Source organism: Erythrolamprus reginae, chromosome 1, assembly GCF_031021105.1.
Source record: "Erythrolamprus reginae isolate rEryReg1 chromosome 1, rEryReg1.hap1, whole genome shotgun sequence".
NCBI lineage: Eukaryota > Metazoa > Chordata > Lepidosauria > Squamata > Dipsadidae > Erythrolamprus > Erythrolamprus reginae.
The window spans coordinates 45,671,995-45,696,234 of record NC_091950.1 but is presented as its reverse complement, the minus strand read 5'-3'; the positions used below and the strand labels follow the sequence as shown (position 1 = coordinate 45,696,234).

General features: G+C 43.0%; 1 long non-coding RNA gene across 1 annotated transcript; it reads left to right on the top strand.

Moving 5' to 3' along the window:
* The first annotated feature begins 495 nt into the window (after positions 1-495).
* On the top strand, positions 496-22,802 carry LOC139167040 (uncharacterized). The gene is made up of 4 exons (XR_011559073.1): positions 496-639; positions 763-957; positions 4,985-5,132; positions 22,683-22,802. It is a non-coding gene; the product is annotated as an uncharacterized lncRNA (long non-coding RNA).
* The last annotated feature ends 1,438 nt before the right edge of the window (positions 22,803-24,240 follow it).

Genomic DNA, 24,240 nt, shown 5'->3' with positions numbered 1-24,240 from the left:
ACTGCAAGTTGCAAGGCTGAATGTTGCATAGACACTGGAAAGTTGCAAGGTAGAGATGACCAACTATTAGCATTTCTGGATTATCTTTGTTTCATTGAAAAGGGATACTCAAGTATTTGAAGGGAACTCTGAATGTGGGTCTTCAAATACAAGTATCTGAAGACTATTGATTGATGTCTCTTCCAGTCATGGAGGGAGGAGTGTTAGAATACTCATAAAGGGAGAGTCAGTTGGAATAGGTTCAGCCAATGAATAGGCATAGCAAATAAATCAGCCAATGGAAGTTAAACACTTCTGAGTCTGTGCAGAGAAATGAAACTGAAGCTTAAGGCTGGGTGTGGCTCACTCTCTGTACTCTTCCACTCTGAACTCCGCTGAAATGAAACTGTTCCCTGCTACCTGTAACTTATTTATTTATTTATCAGATTTGTATGCCGCCTGAAATGATCCGAATAAACTGCTTTGAGTTAAAACGCTTTATTCTTCCACAGAGAAACAACAGCCGCGACTTACTTTCACTGCCGAATGAATCTGACAGGAGACGCGTAAGCCCGGTAGCACAGGAAAACTTTCGCCCGGCAACAAGCAACGCCTGACAGCTCCTTCAGTTTGGCGCCAAAGCCCAGCGGCCAATCAGAGGTAAGTAAACAGTCCTGTCTGAATATAATGACTTTAGCTTAACAACAACTTCTTAACTAATTTTCCTAGTAACAGAAACTTCTGGATTTAACATCCCTCCCCCTTCTGGTTGGTTTATTACAGATGTTTACTCTGATAGATATGTAATAAATTCGTCCAAACGTGCTGGTCTTCTGGGTGCCCGCTCAGACCTTCGTGGTTCATGGAGGACCTGGGTATCCACCGACGAAGATGGCTCTTCCGGATGTGACTGTCCCGCACCCCCATGGCTGGAGCCTTGCTGAGCTGCAGCTGCGCTGGCTTGACTAGTGAATCCAGGTAAGTCCCAGTCTATTTGTTCCTGGTTCCTAGTAGGTCTTGAGTAATTTCCTGTGGGGTGTGAAGGAGGAGAGGCCCCATTACTTATGGCAGCCATATTGTCCCTTATACTGGCAGATGCCAATCTCCCTCTGATGTGATCTATGTGCCTCTTCCAGAGGCGGCCATCACTTAGGGCAATTGTATATGTTTTTGGACCTGTTTGTTCTGTGACTAGTCCACTCTCCCACAATGTGCCCTTGTCAAAGTTTTTAACATACACATTTTGACCTATACATACCGAGCGTTCCGGAGTTGTGACATTTACAGTTTTTAACTGGACATAGGCTGGGTGCAGCCTATCCAAAGGTGACCTCAACTTCCTCCCCATCAGTAATTCAGCAGGGCTTCTATTTGTAGTCATACTTGGTGTGATATGTTGCATGAGAAGGAAAGTGTCCAGTCTACCTTGAATTTCCCCTGGGGATGACCTTTTGATGGCCTCCTTGGCCACTCGGACATACCTTTCCGCCATCCCATTAGCCCACGCTGCGTGGACTGAGACTAAGGCATGTTTCACCCCCAACTGGGCGAGGAACATTTCAAACTCCTTGGAAGTAAATTGGGGGCCGTTGTCCGAAACTAAAACATCTGGACACCCATGTGTCGCAAACAATTTACGTAATACAGTTGTCACTGAGGAAGTTGTAGTGGACCCTAGTAACAATATCTCCAGCCATTTGGAGTATGCATCCACCACTATTAAGAACATGTTATTGTTCACTGGCCCCGCTAGGTCGATATGTATTCTTGACCAAGGGCCCCTAGGGGTGTCCCACTGTGCAGGGGTGGTTTTGGGGGGATTTGGTCTTGTCTCTTGACAGGGCTTACATGTGGCAACCCAGTCCTCTATAGCCCTGTCCAGCCCTGGCCACCATAAATACCCCCTAGCCAAGGCCTTCATCCTCACCACCCCGGGGTGCCCTTGATGCAGCATCTGCATCACTTGAGGCCTTAGGGAATGGGGGATAACTACCCTATCACCCCACAACACACATTCATGCATAACCGACAGTTCTAACCGTTTTGTTTTAAACTCACCCACTATTGGGTCATCTCCATTTGCTGGCCATCCTTTTAAAATATAGTGTAGGACTTTTCCCAATACAGGGTCGAGTTTTGTTTCCTTGGCTACCTCTTCAGCTGTCACGAGGGATGGTGTGCCTATGTCTATTAAGAGGACATCTCCTGCAGGGGCTGGGTCTACCACCTGTTGACCCAATGGGCAGCGGCTCAAGCCATCGGCATGATTAATTTGAGAGCCACCTTTATGCACTAGAACATAGTCATAGCCAGCTAAAAATATAGCCCACCTTGACATGTGGGGGGACATGAATGGGGGGGTAGGTTTCCCAGTGGCTAATAATCCCAGCAAGGGTTTGTGGTCAGTAATCAATTGGAAAGGGCGCCCCAACAAATAATTATGGAATTTTTTAACTCCTGCAACCAATGCTAAAGCCTCTCTATCAATTTGGGCATAATTTCGTTCAGCCTGGGATAATGTCCTGGAGAAGTAAGCTATAGGTGCCTCTTGACCAGTGGGTAATAAATGGGCTAGGACAGCTCCCACGCCGTAAGGAGAAGCATCGCATGTGAGCCTAAGGGGTAATGTGGGACTATATTGCACGACCACACTTTGAGAAGTTAGGAGTTGTTTGACAGCAGTGAAAGATGCCTGTTCAGTATCTCCCCATTGCCATTGCGCCCCCTTGTGGAGAAGTCTATGAAGCGGCTCAGCTGCAGAGGCTTTATGCTTCAGGAAAACCAAGTAAAAATTCAATAACCCCAAAAAGGCTTGCAGCTCTGCTTTACAAGTGGGGGCAGGTGCGTCTCTAATGGCCCTAATCTTGTCATCAGTGGGGTGAATTCCTGCTGCATCTATTTTGAATCCAAGGAAATCTACAGATGGAGTTCCCCATACACACTTGTCAGGCTTAAGCCTCAGCCCTTTTGCTTGTAACCTGGTCAACACCTGTCGGATTCTAGAATGTAATTGGTCCCTTGTGTCCCCACAAATTAAAATATCATCGAAGTAAGGGACGACCCCCTTAAGCCCCCATAGTAAGCGTTCCATTAGTCTCTGGAAGATACCTGGGGCTACGCTAATGCCAAATTGCAGGCGTGTGCATTTGAAGGCGCCTCTGTGGGTAACTATTGTCTGGGCTAAAGAAGTGGCTTCATCTACGGGGAGCTGTTGGTATGCCTGGGCAAGGTCCAGCCTTGCAAAGACCTTCCCAGACCCTAAAGTGTGCAGCAAGAGCTGCACAACTGGAATTGGATAAGAGTTGTGCTGTAATGCCTTATTCAAAGTGGATTTGTAATCAGCACACACACGCAGAGATCCATCTGGTTTAAGGGGGATTACAATAGGTGTCTCCCATGGAGCGTGCTCAATAGGAACTAAAATGCCTTGAGATTGGAGTTTGTCCAATTGGGCATCTAATTTGTCAAGCAAGGGCAGAGGTACCCTTCGAGGTTTCAATCTCAAGGGGGGAATGGCTGGGTCTAAGGAGAAGGAGATTGGGGGTCCCTTATATGTTCCCAAACCTGGTTTAAAGACATCTGGAAACTCTTTCACAAAATCAGGTGTGTTGGTTGCAAAAATTTTGTGAACACCAGTGATGGCTAATCCTAGGGGAGCCATCCAATTCAAACCCAACAAAGAATGATTTGCCCCGTCCACGATTAATAGAGGCAACCTATGTTGCACATTTTTAAAAGTGATAGGGACGCTAGCAGTACCCAACACATTAATTGGGTGTCCCTGAAAGTCTTTGATAACAATATCCGATGGCAGCAAAGAGTCTCGAGACAAGTCAGGTAAATAAAGTCTTAGTTTGTGCCACGGCATCAGAGTATATTTGGAGCCCGTATCTAGCTCCATGTGGCAGGGATGTTGATTTAACAAAAGAGGGACAACAATTTTATTAAGGGGAGAAGGAGTAGTTGCAGAAGCAGGGCTTGCAAGGTTACCTCGGTTGTACCACGGTCTCCGATTTCCCCGTCCCTGTTGTCGGAATGGCCGGTAGGAACGCTGGGTAGGGAAAGGTGGCAGCAGGTCTTGGTTTCCTGAGTTGTCATCAGGCAGAGAGGCACGGCATACAGCAGCAATGTGGCCCCGTTTGTCACAGCGGCGGCAGAAGGCGTCCTTGAAGGGACATCTGGAGCGTGGATGTTGACCTCGGCAGCCAGCACAAGCAGGGAAGTTTTGGCGGAGTTGCCGGTTAGGGGGTCCTCGAATCAGGCAGCAGTCGTCGTCCTGGGCATCAAAATCAGAGGTGTAGTAGTCTAAAGAAGAGTTGACTTGAGCGCGAGGATGTGCAGTGAGTTTGCATACATTTGACAGCTTGTCATTTGATTTCAATTCAGCGGCAGCAGACTCTGCCACTTCAGCCGTCTGAGCAGCTTTGATCACGTCTTGCAGAGTAGATTCTTCAGTCGCTAACAGCTTATTCCGTATGGAGACATTCTTCATGCCGAAGATAATGGCATCTGTCAATCTAGCCTCAGGGTTTTCAAATTGACATTTTGCCAATATCGTCCTGAGGCGAGTAGCGAACTGATTAATTGTCTCCCCTTCGGCTTGGGCCGTGCGGGAAAACTGGTGTCGGTAAACCCTAGCGGGCTTAGTGGGTTTGAAATGAGTGGCTAACTTCTCTTTCAGAATTTGCCAAGCGACGGAATTGGCAGGCTCCGGGTCTGTCAGGGTGCCCGCCAGCTCAAAAATTTGAGTGCCGCAATAGTTAAGGAATAAAGCTCTTTTGCGGTTGTCAGCGGCATCTTGCATGCCGGCTGCTTCAAGAAAAATTTCAAATTTCGCCATATAGGCAGTCCAGGTTGACCGTTCAGGGTCAAAAAGCTCCGGCGGCTGAATGATTGACGGGGTAGACATAATGATTTAATGAGAAAATCTGTCCTCAAGACCCTCGTCGCCAATGAAATGATCCGAATAAACTGCTTTGAGTTAAAACGCTTTATTCTTCCACAGAGAAACAACAGCCGCGACTTACTTTCACTGCCGAATGAATCTGACAGGAGACGCGTAAGCCCGGTAGCACAGGAAAACTTTCGCCCGGCAACAAGCAACGCCTGACAGCTCCTTCAGTTTGGCGCCAAAGCCCAGCGGCCAATCAGAGGTAAGTAAACAGTCCTGTCTGAATATAATGACTTTAGCTTAACAACAACTTCTTAACTAATTTTCCTAGTAACAGAAACTTCTGGATTTAACATCGCCCCTCTCCATAGACTCGGGGCGGCTCACAACAGCAATAGAACAATTCATAACAAATCTAATAATTTAAAAACATTTTAAAAACCCCATCATTAATCAGACATACATACAAACAAACATACCATGCATAAATTGTATAGGCCTGGGGGAGATATCTCAATTCCCCATGCCTGGCGGCAAAAGTGGGTTTTAAGGAGTTTACGGAAGGCAAGGAGGGTGGGGGCAATTCTAATCTCTGGGGGGAGCTGGTTCCAGAGAGTCAGGGCCACCACAGAGAAGGCTCTTCCCCTGGGACCTGCCGAACGACATTGTTTAGTCGACGGGACCCGGAGAAGGCCAACTCTGTGGGACCTAATCAGTCACTGGGATTCGTGGGGCAGAAGGCGGTCCCGGAGATATTCTGGTCTGATGCCATGAAGGGCTTTATAGGTCATAACCAACACTTTGAATTGTGACCGGAAACTGATCGGCAACCAATGCAGACTGCGGAGTGTTGGTGTAACATGGGCATACTTAGGGAAGCCCATGATTGCTCTCGCAGCTGCATTCTGCACGATCTGAAGTTTCCGAACACTTTTCAGAGGTAGCCCCATGTAGAGAGCTTTACAGTAGTCGAACCTCGAGGTGATGAGGGCATGAGTGACTGTGAGCAGTGACTCCCGGTCCAAATAGGGCCGCAACTGGTGCACCAGGAAAACCTGGGCAAACACCCCCCTCGCTACAGCTAAAAGATGTTTCACTAATGTGAGCTGTGGATTGAGGAGGACGCCCAAGTTGCGGACCCTCTCTGAGGGGGTCAGTGATTCCCCCCCCCCAGGGTAATTGGCGGACAGATGGAAATGTCCTTGTGAGGCAAAACCCACAGCCACTCCGTCTTATCAGGGTTGAGTTTGAGTCTGTTGACACCCATCCAAACCCCAACAGCCTCCAGGCACCGTCACATCACTTCCACTGCTTTGCTGACTGGACATGGCATCACTTCCACTGCTTTGCTGACTGGACATGGGGTGGAGATGTACACCTGGGTATCATCAGCGTACTGATGATACCTCACCCCATGCTATATAGATAGATAGATAGATAGATAGATAGACAGACAGACAGACAGACAGACAGACAGACAGACAGACAGACAGTCATTTCCAGACAGAATGCCAAGGACAGGTCTGGAGAACCACCACTACCAACCGAGAAGTAGGTCTCAATAGGTTTATTTCCTTGTTTGACTTTTGTTAGCTTCCCATTATTACCAGCAGACTAAGCTGGTACCCTGTAATTTATTTGGAGGGCATCAAATTGGAGGAGTATAATTAATATGCATATTCATATGTATATTTCTGTGATTTTAATAAAACACAGCTTATGCTTGTGTGTGGTTAAGTGACTTATTTTGTCCTGACACTTTAAATTAACAATTAAAAACACAATTCATGTGTATGGATATGTGTACTTGCTGCAGCGGCTGCTCCTGTTGCCAATTATAGGAAAGAACTAGCTAGAATTTAGACCACGGCTTCTGAAAGTGATTTTTCACTGCAGAGATTCATGAGCTGGTAAACTGCTGGTTGTAATATTGTAAAAGGGTCCACATGGAGTTGCTTTTGTAAGTGATTCAGAAATTTCAATGTTTAAAAATTGGACAATTGATTTCTAACAGTGTTTATTAGATCAAAACACATTGCACCAAACTTGCATGAATTATTTTGGCTGTCAGCCCAGCTTAAGGTGCTGTTGTTCATTTTTAGAAACTATAAATCAATAAATGCCTCAAGTAATTTCTTGGCCCTACCTTCTTTCTGAAAAAAGATTATTCAGACGAATCCCCTTTCAAGTAGCATTAGCTACAGGTCTAAAAGCATGCGTATGAAAGGAAAGAATCTATTCTTTAGTGTTCCACTAAAGCTAAAGTACAGTAAATCTAACACTAATTTTTTTTTAAATAAACTTTATTGATTTTCTTAAAATTGACAAACATACAAACACACATTTAACATAAAATTGGGGTTGCAGATACCCCGCTTGTTCAAGAAGTTAAATTGCATTACAGAAAAAAGAATACATTATTAATATGTTAAGTCAACCTATTACTTTAAGTGAAAAGAAGAAACACTAAATTTTTTAGGGCGACAAGTCAAGATCTGCCTCAACATTTTAAATTCACTTTCTTCATTCTATTCTTCCCTATAATTGCATGTTTTTGCTATTTTCAACCTCATTGTTACTGATGCTTGCTATGTTAACTTGTAAATAATATTCTTTATTTACATACTTTCCACTCTGGAATCCACAATAATGAAGGTTGAAAAAAAAAATTTAGAATGAATAAATAGTAAATATAAACTGATGATATTTGATTAAAATGGGTGAGGCACACTCTCATAAATAAAATATTTTAAAGCTGTTTTTGCACACTACGTTAAAACATGGTCTACTAAATAAATGTGACTCCAGTATAAATCATGCTAAATGATACACCATAGTTTACAAATGGCAGAAGCTAAGTTCACGAAGCATATTAAACCGTAACAATCCACTTGTTACCTTAGTATGTTGTACTTTTATGTAATACATAAAAGATGGAGGATCATCTGATTCTAGATTCTTGTGACTTTAAGCCGTGCTTGAGGGCAGAAATAATAATAATAATAATAATAATAATAATTATTATTATTATTATTATTATTATTATTATAATAATAATTATAATTATAATAATTATAATAATTATAATAATTATAATAATTATAATTATAATTATAATTATAATTATAATTATAATTATAATTATAATTATAATTATAATTATAATTATAATTATAATTATAATTATAATTATAATTATAATTATAATTATAATTATAATTATATAATTATATTATTATTATTATTATTATTATTATTATTATTATTATTATTAATTAGATTTGTATGCCGCCCCTCTCCAAAGACTCAGGGCGGCTCACAACAGTAATAAAAAGCAGTATAGCAATAGAACAAGTCTAATAATAAAAAGATATATAAAACCCCAACAATTAAAAACCATACAGCACATACATACCAAACATAAAATATAAAAGCCTGGGGGAGATGTCTTAATTCCCCCATGCCTGGTGATATAGGTGTGGCTTACGAAAGACAAGGAGGGTGGGGGCCGTTCTAATCTCCGGTGCGAGTTGATTCCAGAGGGCTGGGGCCACCACAGAGAAGGCTCTTCCCCTGGGGCCCGCCAAATGACATTGTTTGGTCGACGGGACCCAGAGAAGGCCAACTCTTTGGGACCTTATCGGCCGCTGGGATTTGTGCGGTAGAAGGCGGTTCCGTTGAACTATCAACATTTGAGGAATAAGTGATGTGCGTATAGAGGATTTAGTATTCCTTATTTTTTCTTTTTCTTTTTTTGGCTTTGTGAATGCGCTATTTGATGTTCTGACATAGTATTGATGACTTTCAAATGTGTGGTAGTCTTCAATTTTCTTTGAATGAAACAGCACCAGAGACCTTTGCATTTTAAAAATTTCTTTGAAGGAGTACAAGCAAATTGGTTTTTACAGCAGGCAGCAAAGTTGCTGATAAAGCAATAGATTTCCAGATCAGCAATATGAATCCTCTGTTGTCGTCTTATCAAGAAGTCCCTACAGCATAATAGACGTTGCTTAAGACCAGAACGACAGGACTAGAATTACTGTATCTACCCTTAAAATTCCAGACTATCACAAACGGCACCAGCAAGACATAGAAAACGGCAACTTTTTTTCTGCATTGTAGTGCTCATTTGGAATTGTGCAGTCCAGATATGATAGCATTAGGCAATACTTCAGAATGCTGTAACTAAGTGCCTTGGTCTAATAATGTTAATGTGGAGCAGAAAAATGTAAACATTTAAAATTTAATTTTAAAAAAATTTAAACATTTATATTTCAAGTCCCTTAATCTGGAGTCTGGTGCTTTTCCTCCTTTTTCTTATTTTCCTTGACCATTGGAAGTCCCTGCATTGATTAAAAGACTGATTAAGTCACATTGATCAGACTTTGGGGCATGAAATCCAGTATTGCTGCTAAGGTATTGATAATCCATGCAATATGGCTGGCACTTTGTCATCTAGGTCATATTAAATTGCTGAGATTCAAAATGAAGATCATATCTTTGCCACAGTGTTCCATTCTACCACTAATCCCAAATAAACACACTGATTACTACTTTAAAAGGTGTCCGAATTGCAGAACTGCCTTCTTTTCCACCACACCTTATCTATTGATTGATCATAAAAAACACTTCTTATACACAAGCCTTCACTGAGGAGATAATTATCCTTGGAATACGAGTCTTCAATCTTCAAATAGCAATATTTCTGAGACAGCCAAGGGGCACAAAATGGGCATACATATGGGTGGAATTTACATTTTTATTATGATACCTCAATTTCAAGGATTACCCTTGAGTTTTCATTTGTTACCACAGAACAGCAAAAATTAGTTATTTCATTCTTTAGCAGCCATGATCAGAAGTGTCTCCATAGGTCATAAAGATTATAAAGCATAGTTTGGACATGCATAGTTAGGATATAAAGCACAGTATGGGACCGCCTTCTACCACACAAATCCCAGTGACCGGTTAGGTCCCACAGAGGTGACCTTCTCCGGGTCCTGTCGACAAAACAATGTCGTCTGGCGGGACCCAGGGGAAGAGACTTCTCTGTGGTGGTCCTGACCCTCTGGAAACAACTGCCCCCGGAGATTAGGACTGCCCCCACCCTCCTTGCCTTTCGTAAACTTCTCAAAACCCACCTCTGTCATCAGGCATGGGGAAATTGATTCCCCTGGGATGTTTCCACTTTATGTATGGTCTGTATGAGAAGTATGATTGTTTTTATATTAAGGGTTTAAAATTGTTTTAAGTATTGGATTTGTACTGTTTCTTGTTGTGAGCCGCTCCGAGTCCTCGGAGAGGGGCAGCATACAAATCTAATAAATAATAATAATAATAATAATAATAATAATAATAATGATGATGCAACAAAACACTGCTGTGTCGAACAGTCCTACTACTTGCAACTCCTTTCTGTTTGGTCTCCTATAACAGTGATGGCGAACCTATGGCACACGTGCCACAGGTGGCACACGAAGCCATATCTGCCGACATGCAAGCCATTGCCCTAACGTAGCTCCAGTGCACATATGTTGCGCCAGCCAAGTGGTTTTTGGCTTGCATGGAGGCTCTGTGAGGGCGTTTTCGGCTTCCCAAGTGTCTCTAGAGGGCGCAGGGGAAGCCATTTTCGCCCTCCCCAGGCTCTAAGAAAACCTCTGAAAATCTACCAGGCCCAACCAAAGTTGGGAAATGGGGGAGGGGGGAATAATGTGTGCATGCACGGAAGGCGGGGCAGCACGTAGGGAATCACACACACATTGAATTATGGGTGTGGGTAATCGTACGTGCGCAATAGTGTGCACTCGCATACTTTTGGCACCTGAGGAAAAAAGGTTTGCCATCACTGTCCTATAATATATAGCTAACATCCAGTTAGATTAGTTTTAAGGAAACACCTTAGAACCTTCCAGATTTTTGTTTTCTTAATTCTATCTATTTTTTTCAACACCCAGGGTTTTCCCTGCTTTGTTTTTTGCATGAATGTAGCTGTTTTTGTCACACAATTGACACCGCTTGCTTTAGAACAGCGTTTCCCAACCGGTGTGCCGTGGCACACTAGTGTGCCGCGAGACACAGCCAGGTGTGCCACGGAGCTCCTAGGGAAGCTCCAGCTGGGCGGAGCGCTGCCGGTGCCGGGGCGGGCTTTCCCGAAATGGACAGAGAATGCCCTCTCTCGCAGCCCCCTGGCTGGGAGCGCTTTCGCTGTGAGAGAGGGCTTTCTCCATCCGTTTCTGGAATGCCCGCCCCCCCCCCCCTCTCTCGTGCGCGCCGCTCCCCTTTTCTCTCAGCCCTCCCTGGCTTCGCTTCTCAATCCCTCCCTCCTTCCGTCTTTCCTTCCCCTCAGCCGTTCTGTCTGGGGGTCTCCCGCTCTTCCCTTCCCCGCCTCCCAGGCTTTGCCTTCACCACCCCCACCCCCTTTTTGGTTGGCAAGGAGTCCTTTGCCGCATCTTGCAGTTAGCACTCGGATCGAGGCCGCTTTCCCTGGCTGTGCTCTTTCTTTCTCTCTCTCTCTATCCCATGAGCCGGGGGAAGGAAAAAACAAACAAACAAAAACTTCTTGCAACAGGCCCGCGCGTGCGCTCGTGCCCGCGCTCGTCCCTTCAGCAGCGAGGGAGGGAAGTCAGAGGGCGAGGGAGCGAGCGAGCGCTCTTGTCCTCGGTGCCCTCTGCAGCCTGCCTTCCTTCTTCTTTGCCGCCGCTGAGGGACGGAGAGAAGGATAGAAAGGAAAGAGGGAGGGAGAGATAGAAAGGAAAGAGGGAGGGAGGAAAGAGGGAGGGAGAGATAGAAAGAAAATAGATAGAAAGGAAAGAGGGAGGGAGGGAGGGAGAGATAGAAAGGAAAGAGGGAGGGAGGGAAGAGGGAGGGAGAAATATAGTGAAATGGAGGAAGAGATATTTTTTTTGTCCAAACTTTTCTTTAGCCCCCCCCCCCCCCGCACCCACCCACCCGTCCCTCCGTTCAGTGTTCCCCAGGATTTTGAAAATATGAATAATGTGCCACGGCTCAAAAAAGGTTGGGAAACACTGCTTTAGAATACAGGAGGGAGAGGCGATTCTGGCCATTGATAAAATATGCACCACTTTAGAGTTTTTCTACATGTTTTGGGGAATATACATCATTCTTAGAACTAAGAGGATCGCCCAGAAAGTAATGCATCAAAAAAAATTTCTCAGCCTACAGTAATCATACGAATGAAAAACTTTAGATATACATTATTTGAATTGTCAGAAATGCATGTGTAAATTGTTTCTTCAGATAGATAGCACAGCTGCAGCAGTGTGGCATCTGTAAGTGATGTATGTTACAAGAAGCATTGAATTTCTCACTGCAAAGAAAGAAACTGTTGGGAACATTCACAAACATTTGCATAGTTTATGGAGAATTTGCAGTCAACAGAAGTATGGTTAGTCGCTGGGCATAGAGGGTGATTCGCACAGTGCAGAAATGGCTTCGTGACCAGAACAAGGAATGGTACCGACAGGGCATACATGCCCTTGTGTCTCGCTGGACGAAGGCCATAGAACGGGATGGAGATTGGTGTGGTTTGCTCTGGCCCAGCTCCTGCCCCAAGGACTGTGGATGTGGAGGAGACATCCACATGCCGCAGACCTGTTTTGCTCCCGGTGGAATCTGCTGATGAAGGCTCCTCTGATCAAAAATACATGAGTGACAGGGAGGAGGAGAGTGTGGCAGACAGCTCAGAAGGAGATCAAGCTAAGTATCTCAGAACTGATAAGGGACTTGTACCAATTACCAGTTTGTTTGGAGATGAGTGCTCTTTGCTATACAAAAAGAGGGCTTAATTTATTTGAATTTTCGTTATAAAGAACATTGTTTTGAATTTTCAAACGTGTGTGTGTCTGAAATTTGTATCTGTGAATTTTCGAGAGGATTCTACCAGAGAGCTCGACAGAACAGAGATTAGGTGGAAAAATAAGGAATGTAGAATAAGCATCATTCTTTCTTGTGTGTAAGTTTCATTGTGTTCAATAAATAATTGTTGAAGAAAAAAAATATGGTGCATTACTTTCTGGGCGAACCTCATATCTTAGTTGGTCAAGTAAAGAGAGAAGCTGCCTTCTTTATTATGGCAGATATCTCACTCTTGTTCTAGCCACAACCATTCTGGCAAATGAAGGCTTCTGTAAAGATAGCTTAGAAACATATCTAAGTTTTGTATTTTTCTTGATGGGCACTGTGGATGCTACTAATTATATCACAGTAAATCTGAACCTGCGCATTCTTCTCAGCTGATAATTTTACTTGGAATGTCCAACTATCTTCCTGAAAGCTCATATGTGTCTTTCAGATTATCAAGTCCCATGGCATCTTAGGGATGATAAGGTTAATGCCTCTTCTGATATAATGGGACAGATTTGTTTTAAAACAAAGCAAACTGTTTAAGCTTAGCCTTCACTCTCAGCTTTTCCAGACCTTGGACAAATTACTTCTTTATTGTCTCAGCGAATCCCTGAGTCACTTCCTGTCAATATTTACTAGTTTCCTTTCAGTGCATTACAGAATCTCCTCATTCACATCAACGGCTGGCAGCCAAAGATTCTACCCAGTTCATTATGCTCCATGATTTGAGTCATGAGCGTGATCTGGCATTCAGTAGCCAGAGTGCATCAGCAACTCTACTTAAAATAAAATTGCATCCATTTCTAGCACCGTTCAGATAAAAGAGTACAGTAGTCCCTCGCTATACCGCGCTTCACCTACTTCACTTCACTTCATCGCGGGTTTCTGAGGAAGCTGATCGGCAGATTTAAACAGCCCGCCGAACTCGATCGGCAGGTTTTTTAAAAAAAAATATATATCTAAAATTGTAAATACTGTATTTAAATACTGTATCTAAAATAAATACTGTGTGGGAAGGGTTTATAAACACTTAAAACAATGAAAACTTACCAAACAATTACAATATAAATACTTAAATAAGTACTATCAGTCGATAAATTCCCCATCGCGGATTTCACCTATCGCGGCCAGGTCTGGAACGTAACACCAGCGATAGGTGAGGGACTACTGTATCATGCTTTTCCTTATGCTGATTTCAAACCCAACCAATCCGCTTTCCTCCCTGAAATCTGTATAGTAATATGAGAAAAGCTCTACTGGACCAAAGACTCACATAGTGTAGCATCCTCCCTCCCAGCCAAACAGATGCTCCTGAGAAACCCATCCAGTGAATGTTATGGACACAAAATCTGCTTTGAAAATGACAGTTCCCTAGAATCATTAATCAGTCATATAGGATGCTATGGCTTTTAATTCTTTAAACCCTTTCTTTTAAAAAAGCCATATGCTAATTTTACACCTTATCATCTCGATGTTCGACTACTGCAACGCTCTGTACATGGGGCTACCTTTGAAAAGTGTTCGGAAACTTCAGATCGTGATGAATGCAGCCGCGAGAGCCATCGTAGGGCTTCATAGATTTGCCCACGTTTCTACAACACTCTGTGGCCTGCACTGGCTGCCAATCGGTTTCTGGTCACAATTCAAAGTGTTGGTAATGACCTTTAAAGCCCTCAATGGCATTGGACCAGAATACCTCCGGGACTGCCTTCTACCGCATGAATCCAAGCGGCCGATAAAGTCCCACAGAGTTGGCCTTCTCCGGGTCCCGTCGACCAAACAATGTCATTTGGCGGGCCCCAGGGGAAGAGCCTTCTCTGTGGCGGCCCCGGCCCTCTGGAATCAACTCCCCCTGGAGATTAGAACGGCCCCCACCCTCCTTGTCTTTCGCAAGTTACTCAAGACCCACCTATATTGCCAGACATGGGAGAATTAAGACATCTCCCCCAGGCTTTCTTATATTTTATGTTTGGTATGTATGTGTTGTATGGTTTTTAAATTGTTGGGATTTTTTAATGTAATTTTATTATTAGATTTGTTCCATTGTTATACTATTTTTATTATTGTTGTGCGTACCAGCTTAATTATTATTATTATTATTATTATTATTATTATTATTATTAATGATTTTCTTAAACTGATTATGCATTTTGTGGGACAGAGAAATTCTTTGTACACAGTCCAAATTCACGACCAACATTCCTATCGCCATTCTGTATGTATCTCATCTATAGTCATTGTCTTCTTTCCACCTTGAAACATTCTCAGATCTTTGGGATCAAACCAGAACCTAGTCTCATTCAATAAAGTCAAGCTTGTTGATTTGCCTTTCAAGTGTGCATGTAGGCAGCAGGGGCCTACTAGCCGGAACGCTAAATTGCACTCGCTGCCACGGATCCTAAGTGCTTGCAGGGCCAGCACGATTTGGCTTCTGCACTTGTGGAGGTAGCTAAATCAGGCACAGAGCCGCAGGTGCGCCCGTGTTTCAGTATGTGTGGAAGCAAAAATAACTTGCCGAAGCATGGGAGCACCTGCAGCTCCGTGCGCGATTTTGCTACCTCTGCAGGTGCAAAAGCAAAATTGCTCTGGCCGCGCAAGCAGTTACGAGCCGCGGCAGTGAGCGCAATTTAGTGTTCCGGTTAGTAATAATTAATAATAATAATAATTTATTAGATTTGTATGCCGCCCCTCTCCGTGGACTCGGAGTAGCCCACCACTGCATGTAGGTTACTGTATTTTAAAACAAGGATGGAAGTGGCAGCACTTGCTCTTGTAAAGACTTTATTCATTCATTCATTCATTCATTCATTCATTCATTCATTCATTCAATTTTTATGCCGCCCTTCTCCTTAGACTCAGGGTGCCTTACAACATGTTAACAATAGCACTTTTTAACAGAACCAGCATATTGCCTCCACAATCCGGGTCCTCATTTTACCCATCTTGGAAGGATGGAAGGCTGAGTTAACCTTGAGCCGGTGATGAGATTTGAACCGTTGACCTACAGATCTACAGTCAGCTTCAGTGGCCTGCAGTACAGCACTCTACCTGCTGCACCACCCCAGCTTTTATGCAGCATTACTGCATAGACTTTATATCTAAAAAATTCCAGACTAAATGTTCACCACCTTTAAATCGAAAGGTGCTTTTTTAAAGAGGCAACTAGGCTTTCTTTGTTTTTCCCTGAAGATGTTTCACTTCTCATCCAAGAAGCTTCTTCAGTTCTGAAACCTCTCGGGAGAGAAGCAAAATGTCTTCAAGGAAAAACAAAGACAGTCCAGTTGCCTCTTGAAAAAAAGCATCTTTGAGACAACCATGACCTGTATGACCGAGAATCTCAGTAGAAACCTTTAAATCAGGTCAGGAAAGACTCACCTACAAGGAGATATTGACGGGGTTGAACGGGTCCAAGGACGGGCTGCAGGAATGGTGGAAGGTCTTGAGCGTGGAACGTATCGGGAGGGACTTGATGGACTCAGTCTGTGTAGTCTGGGGGACAGAGGGAGGGGGGGGGACATGATCGAAACATTTTAAAGGGTTAAATGGGGTCCAGGAGGGAAGTGTTTTTGGTGGGAGGGCGAACACAAGAACAGGGGGACGCGGTCTGGGGTTGGTTGGGGGAGGGATCAGGGGCAACATGAGAAAGTATTGTTTTACTGAAGGAGTAGTGGATCCTTGGAACGGGCTTCCAGCGGACATGGTTGGTGGATCCACAGTGGCTGAGTTGGAACCTGCCTGGGATGGACATGTGTCCATCCTAGGATGGAATACAGAGAGTAGTGTGGGGGCAGACTAGATGGACCATGAGGTCTTTTTCTGCCGTCGGACTTCTATGTTTCTATGTTTCTATTGTAAGTCTTTATAAGACTCCATGTTTTAAAGTACTAAACCGAAGCGACAAATTATCAGCAACGTACTTTGAGATTTTATTCCAATGCAATAAACCAGCTTTTCTTTCTGTTTCTGACTTGATACTTAAACTAAATTTGTCTCCCTTCAGAGGACTAGGAAAGAACAGAGAGAAAGAACGCTCAGTATTCAGAGGGATGTCAATATCCTATCTCCACTTGTGAGCTAACCTTGCTTCAAAGAATGGGAATCAATTATTCATTAAGTGAAAATGCAGACTTTTATTATACCAGATGTTTCTCAGGATGTTTGATGCTGCCCATTAACTCACCCTTTGGATTTAATTGCTTTAACTGATAGTTATAACTCAAGGTTAAATGACTTCATACCTTTTCTTATGTCAACCTGAGTGAAGGATGAAGATCTAAGGTATAAGGATGGAGGTATAAGGATGAAGATCAAAGTGCTGAAGGTCTGGGGTTGAATATTGGTCAATGTCTTTCTCTTAAAAAGGAACAATTGGAGCACAATTAATGGCATGGTTGTATTCACACAATGCAATATAGCCTAATGCCAGATTAAGAGAATACAAGTGCTCTGTTCTCATAAGAGTCAAGACTATTTTTAAGTTCAGTGGTATAGCATCTGCCATTTATCTGTAGAAAGTTCCATATTTAATTTAATTGCAAGCATATAGAGAAAGGTCTGGAAAAAATTATATCACTAATTGTAGAAAAAAGATGCACAATATTTTTGGAATCAGTGCAACAATTGGCCTCTGAATCATATGCTGGTGGGTGGGAGGGAACACATTCCCCAAAGTTGACTGAATTCGTTTAATTTATTAATGCAGTTAATATTATATTCCGTACAACTTAATCATTTCTTTAGGGCAGTGTTTCCCAACCTTGGCAACTTGAAGATATCTGGACTTCAACTCCCAGAATTCCCCAGCCAGCGTTCGCTGGCTGGGGAATTCTGGGAGTTGAAGTCCAAATATCTTCAAGTTGCCAAGGTTGGGAAATACTGCCTTAGGGAATCCTGGGAAATCCTAGTGTCCATGTAATGGTGAAATCTTACTGGTATGCTCCAGTCCGGGCGTACAAGTAGCGGCAGCCCTTGGTGGTTTGAAGAACCAGCAGCAGCACGAGGCTCCACCTACCTGCCCGGACATTACCATTTTCTTGTTTTTAATTCTCTGTGCATGCACAGAAGATGAAAAAGCAGTGCAATAGTGGCAGAAGCTTCCAAACTTGTAGGGAAGGTAAGTAGATTTCATTTGCAAATCAATCCTGGCAAAAGAAAGCTTTCGTTTCATCATGGCCCTATTGTAGAAAGCCTTACAAAGTGTATTAGAAACATAGAAGACTGACGGCAGAAAAAGACCTCATGGTCCATCTAGTCTGCCCTTATAATATTTCCTGTATTTTATCTTACAATGGATATATGTTTATCCCAGGCATGTTTAAATTCAGTTACTGTGGATTTACCAACCACGTCTGCTGGAAGTTTGTTCCAAGGATCTACTACTCTTTCAGTTAAATAATATTTTCTCACGTTGCTTTTGATCTTTCCCAACTAACTTCAGATTGTGTTCCCTTGTCCTTGTGTTCACTTTCCTATTAAAAACACTTCCCTCCTGAACCTTATTTAACCCTTTAACATATTTAAATGTTTTGATCATGTCCCCCCTTTTCCTTCTGTCCTCCAGACTATACAGATGGAGTTCATGAAGTCTTTCCTGATACGTTTTATGCTTAAGACCTCCCACCATTCTTGTAGCCTCTTTAGACCCGTTCAATTTTGTCAATATCTTTTTGTAGGTGAGGTCTCCAGAACTGAACACAGTATTCCAAATGTGGTCTCACCATCGCTCTATATAGCGCGATCACAATCTCCCTCTTCCTGCTTGTTATACCTCTAGCTATGCAGCCAAGCAACCTACTTGCTTTTCCTACTGCCCGACCACACTGCTCACCCATTTTGAGACTGTCAGAAATCCCTACCCCTAAATCCTTCTCTTCTGAAGTTTTTGCTAACACAGAACTGCCAATGCAATATTATCTGATTTTCATTTCCAGATGATTATACATTCAATGATGTTTTATTTTTATAGTATGTAATTTGTTTTCAAGAACTCAGTGGGTAGAAAGTAAAAGGACTTGCACTCTAAAGTTGCATGCAAATAGTGCCCCCAAAATTGTTGTTCAATTACATTTTCTTAAAAGACAGAATAAAATTATTATTTATATGGGGACATTCACATTAATAAAGGAAAGGCTTCCTTTGCATAGAGCCTATGTGTTGTAGCTTATCGGTACTTTTCTGCTACCCAATACTCATGCACCCTTCAGCGATTAACACATAACTTGCTGCAAAATTACAGTCAAAATTGTTTCTGTTGTTACCTCAACACCATGTAGGCTTAGCCCACTTTGACTAAGACTAATGCAGCTTGAAACCACAAAAATAAGAAGTCTTAGTAAGAATAGCTTTAAGTGCTAGATGTCAAATAGCATGTAATGGCAGTTATGGGGGGGGGGGGGAAGGAGAAAGGGGGGGGGGAGAATTACCATACAAAGAAAACAAATACCTCATCACCTCGAGGCTCGACTACTGTAATGCTCTGTACATGGGGCTACCTTTGAAAAGTGTTCGGAAACTTCAGATCGTGCAGAATGCAGCTGCAAGAGCAATCATGGGCTTCCCTAAATATGCCCATGTCACACCAACACTCCGCAGTCTGCATTGGTTGCCAATCAGTTTCCGGTCACAATTCAAAGTGTTGGTTATGACCTATAAAGCCCTTCATGGCACCGGACCAGATTATCTCAGGGACCGTCTTCTGCCGCACGAATCCCAGCGACCAGTTAGGTCCCACAAAATGGGCCTTCTCCGGGTCCTGTCAACTAAACAATGTTGTTTGGCGGGACCCAGGGGAAGAGCCTTCTCTGTGGCAGCCCGGCCCTCTGGAACCAACTCCCCCAAGAGATTAGAATAGCCCCCACCCTTCTTGCCTTTCGTAAGCTCGTTAAAACCCACCTCTGCCGTCAGACATGGGGGAACTGAGATACTCTTTCCCCCTAGGCTTCTACAATTTATGTATGGTATGTTTGTATGTATGATTGGTTTTTAAAATAAGGGTTTTTAGCTGTTTTTAGTATTGGATTGTCGCATGTTGTTTTTACCACTGTTAGCCGCCCCGAGTCTACGGAGAGGGGCGGCATACAAATCCAATCAATCAATCAATCAATCAATCAATAGCAATATGTTATTCCCAGTTGTTGCTTTGTTTAAGGATAAACAAATCTTCAAGAAGCCCCTTTGGTTTCCACCTGGACAACAGAAAAAGAATTCAGTCTATGTATAAGGAAGTGAAATTTATGCTTTCTGAAGGAATCTGGTTTTGAAAAATCACTGGATTTTATGCAACTTGCCCTTGTGTTGCGTCATGCATAAGTTCTTGGTCAAGTAAATGCACCAATGATGTGCAATATATGGTCTTCAGGTTAGTCCTGAACTTTACGAATACTGCATATATACTGTTATGACAAACCAAACTGAGAAATGGTTCTATGGTGAGGCAAAAGAAGAATTTTAATTAGAATCTAAATCCAGGGTCTGCGTTACAAATTTTTGTCCGAATCATGGCTTCTTGTGTCAAGTGAAAAGGGGCGTGTGTGTATTAAATGTTACTTCACTTCGCTTTCTGGATCACCCAGGTATATTAGAAATGTGTATATGAGCATATCTCCTACAGGTACTGGGGTAGAGGAGGCCACTGAGGAAAGGTTTAGTCCAGGGGTGTCAAACTCAGTCACATCGTCATGTGACACATTGGGACTCCCCCCCCTTTGATAAACCAGGAGTAGGCATGGTCAACACATGACACATCCAACCCACGGGCCTTGAGTGTGACACCCGTAGTTTAGCCTCTCCTACCTGTTCTGGTTTCTGGTAGAAATTTAGCAATTACAAATTACTCTTATTAAATGCATTATATCATGAATAAAGAAACTCCATTTATTTCTCTGCTCTTCTGGAATTCAAACACATTTCATACACGCACTTAGCTGTTGGTCCGTTATCTCCCTTGACCGCATTTCTCACATTCCTTCTCCTTCTCCATTTAACAAGATTTATTTTCCTAAATGCATGATCTCTAAAAACAGCAGCCCTGACTGTTAATCCACAGAATACTTTTGCTTACTTGAGAGCGGCAAGAAAAAACATCCATTTTTCTCATCGGCAACCTTGAAACTCCACCCTTCTTCCCCACTGACCCCTGCTGACGTGCCAAATACTTCACTACAGTATTTAACCCATTCCTCTCCTTAATATCTTCTTCCAGACCTCTGTTCTCTATGTTTTTGGGCCCTTCTGAATTTAGGGTTAACCCAGCGAGCGTCTGATTCTTCCTCGCTAGATCATGAACTCATAGCCCCATCCTGTGGCTGGCCTCCCACCTGTTCTATTACCTGTAACCCCGGGCCCCCCACTAATTCATAAACACTATCTGAATCAGAGTCCTCAATATCGTCATCATCCTCCAACTGACCAGGAGTATGTACAACACTACCCAACATGAAATGGCTGTGATCCTAATTAGGATAACCTGGATCTTTTCTTCTTTAACAAAAATGGTTGAGAGTCAGTAATACCAAGATTGTTGGTAATATTCTGCTAGGTATATTTACTGGCACACGAACAACTGCACTAGCTCAACTCCAATGTGCATGTGTGTGCCAGCTGGCTGATTTTTGGCTTGCACAGAGGTTCTGAGAGGGTGTTTTTGGCTTCCAGAGCGCCTCTGGAGGGATGGGGAAGACGTTTTTACCCTCCTCCAGCTCCAGGGAAGCCTTTGGAGCCTGGGGAGGATGAAACATGAGGCTACTGAGCCCACCAGAAGTTGGGAAACAAGCCGTTTCTGGCCTCCAGAGAGCCTCCAGGATGTGGGGGAAGCTGTTTTTGTCTTCCCCAGGCATTGAATTATGGATATGGGCACTTGGGCATGCGCAATAGTGCGTGCGCACACTCTTTCAGCACTAGACAAAAAAAGGTTCGACATCACTGTGCTAGGTCATCTGACACAAACCTATGATTAAGTTTCTTAACACTACAGATACCTGGGTGTGTTGCATCAATGCTCCTCCAACTCATGAATTCTAGCAGACAAAATCCATGGTGAGGAATGATGTAAATTGAAATTCTTCAAAAAAAATTATTCTCTCTGAAGCCAGATGGTAGTAGCAGCTGCCTGGCCTGGCTTGGCCTGAGCTGGGAAATGAATCAGGGTTGGGCCTGTTTAGTACTTGGACAGGAGGCCACCAGTTAATTTCAGGGCAGTTGGCTTGTCTGGAAGGACAAACCAGATAAAAAAATTCTGGAAGGACGCAATGGTAAACGTCCTCCATATTCTTGCCAAAATCTTTGCAAGTTTCTCACTGGGAGCAGAGCTCAACACTGGGCCATATTTCCTTTTTAAAAGAGCTACTGCAGTTTTTTCACTCATTGCTGCTGCTGCTTGGATCATTTCCATAGTAGAAAATTATAGCAGAATCCAATCCTTAGAGTAGCAAGAGAAAGAATTGTTGGCATAAGAATGCATTGTTCTTTGCTCTGAGTTTTGTGGCTGTTTGTTAATAGAGAAAAACAAAATAAAGGTGTGTAAATGAAGGGCTGCAGAGTAAAACTGGGTTTGCCAGACTGTTCCACTGATGCCATAAAAAATAATAAAGTCTCTTGATTGCTCCCTCTTTAAAGCATCACGATTCGTGGAGCAACCAAGAGCAGGCAATTAATTGCAAGAGAGAGGAAGTCTGCATGATTCTTGATTCGCTTTTATTATCAAATAAATCAGGCATTCCAAATGTATCATACATCTAAACAAGTCCACACCACTATTGGCTTGTAGATCCATCCAGCAGAATCCTAGATGACAAAGAAGATAAGCGATTTTTGTGTTTCTCATGATTGTGCTTCATGTTGTAATGTATTTTTGTGTACGTAACAGAATGATTAACTTTATTAGATTCATACCTTGACTTTCCTCTTGGAGCTTAAGTTGACTTAATGGCGACTTTCTTCTCTTGATCCCCAGAACAGCAATTTTGTGAAGAAGGTTGACTGGTTTCTGTGACCGAAGGTGAATTTGAATTGAATGAGAAATTGTTATACAGTATTGTAATTCAGTCTGTAGATTATTTTATTTTACTCCCTGATGCACTTTGTCCTTTCCCAATTCACCTTTGGAGTATCACTGGACAAATATTATTATTCACCATTATAAATCCAGAGTCTATTGGAGTTGAATGGCTATAATAAATGTGAATAAATAAATTAATCATAGCTGCTGAACGAGCATGTGGATTTTCTGTTTTATCTTATTTCTTTTTAAACAGCTCACAAAAGGAGGGAGGCTAACTATGATCTTCACTCTTCTCCTTGGTTTAAATTGAATCGTGCGCACAGCTGGTAACTTTGCTAACTTCTTGATTAATGAAGTATTTAATTATTTATTCCAAGGGCTGGAATTAAGGGCACTTACACAGACACTATTTTCACTTCTTTCCTATTGGCAGCAGAGTCATTCTACCATACTCTCGTTTCAAGGACCACCAATATTCTTTCCAGTTGGCCAAAGAGGGCTGAAGGAGCAGCAGCCACTCCATTCACTATCCGTATTCCTCTTTGGTGTTCTGGTTAGCTCTGGCCCAGCTCCTACCCCAAGGACTGTGGATGTGGGGGAGACATCCACATGCTGCAGGCCTGTTTTGCCCCCGGTGGAATCTGCTGATGAAGGCTCCTCTGACCAAGAAGACATGAGTGACAGGGAGGAGGAGAGTGTGGCAGACAGCTCAGAAGGAGATCAATTATCTAGCTCCTCCTTGGATTCAGAACAAGAGTTAATGATACAGCCACGCATGTGGAGAGCGAAGCATAGGCAGCAACAACTGAGAGATTATTATCAAAGAAAATGAGGCCACCTGTGGTTGGTTGGGGCTGTGGTGATTAGTGAGGCTGCTATAAATAGCAGCCTGTGGGTTTGGCCATTGTGGAGGATTATCTGATCTTTGTGTTTCGTGACTGCTTTACTGACTTTGACTTTTTGTGTGCTGATTTTTCCCCGCTTGGAAACTAAACCAGAGCAAAGTGTGTTTCACTTTGTGAAAGAAGAAGGACTGTGAATTGCCTCACAGCTGCAAGCTAAGTATCACAGAACTGATAAGGGGCTTGTACAAATTACCAGTTTGTTTGGAGACGAGTGCTCTTTGCTATACCAAAAAAGGGCTTAGGTTAAGAGATTTTTCATTATAAAGAACATTGTTTTGAATTTTCAAACGTGTGTGTGTCTGAAATTTGTACCTGTGAATTTTTTTGGAGGATTCTGCCAGAGAGCCCAACAGAACATTTACCAGGGTTGCTTTTTGCAGCAAGAAAAACTGAGGGAACGGCCACTCTGAGGAAGAGTGACAAACTCATCCTTTTAAGTACCTGGGAAAGAATGGGTAGAATTCCTGCTACTCCTGGAATTCCCCCACTCTCCTGGCCTTCCAGAAGGCCCTAAAAACACGCCTCTGTCAGCAGGCCAGGGAAGACCATTGAGCATCGACATCTTGCTCCAGTCTGACTGTCATATGATTGTGAGATGAATTTTT